The sequence below is a fragment of the Megachile rotundata genome, unplaced genomic scaffold, assembly GCF_050947335.1.
Source record: "Megachile rotundata isolate GNS110a unplaced genomic scaffold, iyMegRotu1 scaffold0114, whole genome shotgun sequence".
In the NCBI taxonomy this organism is placed as follows: domain Eukaryota; kingdom Metazoa; phylum Arthropoda; class Insecta; order Hymenoptera; family Megachilidae; genus Megachile; species Megachile rotundata.
In genome coordinates, this window is record NW_027473411.1 from 22,501 (window position 1) to 27,500 (window position 5,000).

At 48.4% G+C, this 5,000-nt stretch overlaps 2 non-coding genes across 2 annotated transcripts in view; both read right to left on the reverse strand.

The window, feature by feature from the left end:
• Window positions 1-2,109, reverse strand: part of LOC143266231 (large subunit ribosomal RNA) — a 4,388-nt gene extending 2,279 nt beyond the window's left edge. The window contains exon 1 of the ribosomal RNA XR_013041292.1: window positions 1-2,109. This exon is cut by the window's left edge and continues 2,279 nt beyond it. This is a non-coding gene — a ribosomal RNA (large subunit ribosomal RNA).
• Window positions 2,110-3,929: 1,820 nt separating this feature from the next.
• Window positions 3,930-4,084, reverse strand: LOC143266224 (5.8S ribosomal RNA). The gene has a single exon (XR_013041285.1). It is a non-coding gene; the product is annotated as a 5.8S ribosomal RNA (ribosomal RNA).
• Window positions 4,085-5,000: the final 916 nt, after the last annotated feature.

The following is a 5,000-nucleotide window of genomic DNA, read 5'->3' on the forward strand; positions in this document are numbered from 1 at the left end:
TCGAGCGGTGGATTAGGACACAAACACGAAACGACGGCGACGTAAATTGTTATTTAACTGCAATTTTTTTCTCTTTTTAACATTTTTTGCCTTTTGCGCGCGTACGTGCGTGCGAGCGTACGTATGTTTGTCATTTGCGTTCGAAAAGCGTGAATTTTAGGACACCTCATCAACATTAGATTTCTCTTAGGGCTTAGGATCGACTGACTCGTGTGCAACGGCTGTTCACACGAAACCCTTCTCCACGTCAGTCCTCCAGGTCCTCGCTGGAGTATTTGCTACTACCACCAAGATCTGCACCGACGGCGGCTCCAGGCAGGCTCACGCCCAGACCCTTCTGCGCACACCGCCGCGACCCTCCTACTCGTCAAGGCTTCATGGAGAACGGGAACTAAATCCCGTTCCTGCGCACTTGCCGTTGACGGCGGAGTATAGGCGCGACGCTTCAGCGCCATCCATTTTCAGGGCTAGTTGCTTCGGCAGGTGAGTTGTTACACACTCCTTAGCGGATTCCGACTTCCATGGCCACCGTCCTGCTGTCTTAAGCAACCAACGCCTTTCATGGTATCCCATAAGCGTCGACTTAGGCGCCTTAACTCTGCGTTTGGTTCATCCCACAGCGCCAGTTCTGCTTACCAAAATTGGCCCACTTGGCACTCTGATCCAAGAAAAATTTTATCAATTTATATCTCGTGGCTTCATGAAAATTCAAGCAAGCCAGAGATCTCACCCATTTAAAGTTTGAGAATAGGTTGAGGTCGTTTCGGCCCCAAGGCCTCTAATCATTCGCTTTACCAGATGAGACTCGTTATGCGTTCGAGTCGAGTGCCAGCTATCCTGAGGGAAACTTCGGAGGGAACCAGCTACTAGATGGTTCGATTAGTCTTTCGCCCCTATACCCAGTTCCGACGATCGATTTGCACGTCAGAATCGCTACGGACCTCCATCAGGGTTTCCCCTGACTTCGTCCTGACCAGGCATAGTTCACCATCTTTCGGGTCCCAACGTGTACGCTCTAGGTGCGCCTCTTCTCGCAATGAGAACGAGACGCCCCGGGAGTGCGAGGCCTAATCGTAACGAGGCCCATCCTCCCTTAGTCGACTTCACGGACGACTTTCACTTTCATTTCGCCTTTAGGTTTATCAAATCCCAATGACTCGCGTACATGTTAGACTCCTTGGTCCGTGTTTCAAGACGGGTCCCGAGAGTACCCAAAGCAATAGCGTCGCCGACCGGTAATTCAAAGTTTGGCCAGTCCAAGGACTCCGCCTGCCAACAGCCCGCCAGGCCCGGTTACGGCGCTAAGTCCGTACATCCGGTATCTAGACTGGAACGAGCTTGCGGCGGTCCTGGACGCAGTGCGTTCGAGAATTTTGCGGCCCGATACCGTCTGAGTACCGTCGCGCAGTCGGCCGGGCATCCAAGGGGCTGTCATCGTACGCTAAAAGCGACGGACAGTCTTCGCCTCGGGCCTTAGACCGACACGCAACGGGTCGCGACGTTCTACTAGGGGAGAAGTGCACGACTACATAGCCGGAACATTCGCCGCGGGTGGTGTGCCCACGCCGATGGGAAACCCGCCGTAACGGGACCATCCGGGGCACTATCGCACCAACACGGGAGCCAGCTTCGTTGACGATGAATCTCCCCATTCGATCTTTTGGGTTTCTCGGGTTTACCCCTGAACGGTTTCACGTACTCTTGAACTCTCTCTTCAAAGTTCTTTTCAACTTTCCCTCACGGTACTTGTTCGCTATCGGTCTCGTGGTCATATTTAGCCTTAGATGGAGTTTACCACCCACTTAGGGCTGCACTCTCAAGCAACCCGACTCTAAGGAGAGATCCACCCGAGACGCGTACCGGTCGCTACGGGCCTGGCACCCTCTATGGGTAAGTGGCCCCATTCAAGATGGACTTGGACGCGATTCGATGTCTCGGGATAAACGGATCCTCCTGAACACTACATTTCCCAGCGGCGTTAACCGCGGGATTCAGTGCTGGGCTCATTCCTGTTCGCTCGCCGCTACTAAGGAAATCCTTGTTAGTTTCTTTTCCTCCGCTTATTAATATGCTTAAATTCAGCGGGTAATCTCGCCTGCTCTGAGGTCGTCGAAATTTTATTATTTCTTTTCAAAGTTATACCACAAACTGTACGCTCTTTTCGGGGTTTCGACACGTAATACGAAAGGTATATTAATACCAACGACGCACAGGGATTATGTCGTTCGATTTTTTCCTTGTATCGTTCGATAACCAACTATTTTTCTCTTTTCGGATCAACACAATATCGTCGACTACTCGAAGGTACGTACGAGCCAAAATGAAAGCTCGGTGTCTCCTCTCTCTTTTGTTCGACAAAAGAAAAAAGGCACTTAAAACGCCGCATATTCGGGCAGGCGGGACAACGACAAAAAAAAAAAACGACGACGACGACGTCCGGTTGTTCTCGACTCGCGTCGGAGTATATATGTATATATTATAATCGGATATATCTTTTTATCTATCCAGGGCGCGTTAAAACAAACGACGAGGAGAGACTACGACAACGAGGAGATAAAGGTCGGACACCTTTTCTTCTTACCCTCGGCGCGCTCTCGCACACGATCGTTTCATGTTTCTTTTGTCCCCTAAAGGATACATATACCGTTACAACATATTTACGTTCGAATATACACTCGACGGTCGATAAACCGTAAAGACGCATCGTCCGATACGTTTTTTCTTTTGCTGTCGCGTTCCGACGCAAAATCCCAAGAAAAGGGCGAGAATGCCAGAGACAGCCATGTAAACCATCGGTGACTTATCATGGTCCAGAGAATAAAGGGTTAAAGGAAAAAAGAAATCCCATTTTTAACGTGCGTGGTACACCTTCGTCGTGTATATATCGTTCGATGAAACCACGAGCGCACAAAAGGAGGAACAAAAGCGTTTCGAGATCGATCTTCGGTGTAAATGTCATTGTTCATTTGCGTTCGACCGTTGTTCGATAAAAGAAATTTAACACACGAACAACAATGAAGGGAGACTCTCGCAAGACGATCACCAAATAAGCGTTTATCGTTCGATCGGTCCGGGTTTTTCAACGTCCGTCCGGCACAATTATGCACTTCGAGGACTGGACGACCGGAACCCGTATTGGGATCGCGCGGTCTTCCGCTTCTAATCAACGACAACGAAGCGATCTGCGCTTGTAAATGTTAAAAAAAACGTGGCGAAGCTACGATCTCGTAATAATTTAACCGTGAAAGAGCTTCCGTCGCACGTTTATTTTTAACTTTTCCCCTCGTTGTATAAACTTTCGCACCGTCGAAAAAAAAATTCGACAATCATTTCAGACAACGTCGGGAGCGCGGAGAAACGCCGTAAACACGCTCTACTCTCGGCTTGCTTCCTTCAATTGGTGTCTAACAATTCTCTCGCAGGGCGAAGAATCATTTTCTCTCTCGTCTAAATATCCTTCTGTAGTTAGGTGTTTTCGACTCGGGAGCGCTCTTTCACGGGCGGTCGTATATGGTCTCTTTTAGGGGTTTAACTAGAAACCACGACTCACGCAAGCCGAGATAAGCGCATTCCGCCGAGAAGATCCTAAAAACTAAGAATTGCGAGATATACGAAAATGTTCTTCTGTCGCCTGTGAAAAAAATGAACACTAGCAAAGAGAGGGCGAGACACGAACGTTCCATTTAACATTCTCCGCGTCAAACGCCGACGAAATGTCCAACCATCGCTCGTACGTTTTCGCCAATTTCGCAAGTTGTTCTCTCTCTCGCGTTCGACCATCGGATCCCGCTCCGAAACGTTCGACTTTTCGGCGTTTAACAGTTTCGTTTTATCTAGTCGAACGACGAGCGGTACCGAAAAAAATTTAACAATGAAGAGAAAACCTTTTGCTGCTAAAGGCAAACGCAAGCAGTCTTTAGTTATATAAACGACCCTCAGCCAGGCGTGGTCCAGGAATTGTATCCGTGGACCGCAATGTGCGTTCGAAATGTCGATGTTCATGTGTCCTGCAGTTCACACGTTGACGCGCAATTAGCTGCGTTCTTCATCGACCCACGAGCCAAGTGATCCACCGTTCAGGGTAATCGTATAAAAATTTTTGTTCATATTTAACAACTCAGCGTCTGAAAACCAGTATGTACGTGATTTATTTAACCTGGTTTATAAATTCGTTCGATTGTCCATAGAATACTAACTCCAATCCAAGCGCAAGATCGAGTATCGGTATTCGGACGTCGTCCCGTCATAGCTCTGTTCACAGATTTACCCGAGCTGATTGATGATTAAGACGACACGATAACGTCCATGGACGGGTAAAGGACCGTATAAAACTACAGAACCGCCGATGAAACAACGCTCTGTGACGCATTTCTCTTCGTGCGGCGAGTTTTCAGTCCGTTCCGGGTGGTAAAGTCATTCAAAAACCGTGGAAAATACGAAACGCGCTGTCGCGCGTAACACAGAGTCTCCTGCTCGCTGCTTACATATATTGGACGTCTTGGCGGTATCGCGAGATTCAATACGGACACTCCATGGCCGGCGTCAGATCGGTCTACCAACGAAGGAGACTACGCTATCGTTTTCGCTTCTCAGCCGGTCCGTAAAGCGATACGTTACCATATCGTCCGTCGTAAGCAGGCGGACTCTCGTGAAGTTGCGACTTCGTTCGTCGAAGCGGTTTCGTGGTTCGATTTCCATCGGTTACCCGGACACCCCCCGCGTGAAAGCCTCCGTGTCACACTCTAAATTTCGTTTCTCGTTTAACACGAAATAGAGAGAGGCTAAAAGGGGGTGTTCCCTTTGGTCCAAAGACAAAATTTATAGAGAGAAAGAAAATAAAATGAGAGTCTCTCACGAAGCGGGCGAAAAAAAAAAAACAAGAAATTTAACAATTTTTTTTCGCAAACCCATGCATTTCGTTACCAAACGTCCCAAAATATTTCTTTATATTCTCTCTCGTGTTTTCACACGGGGTCGAGAGAGTACGCAACACGAATCAA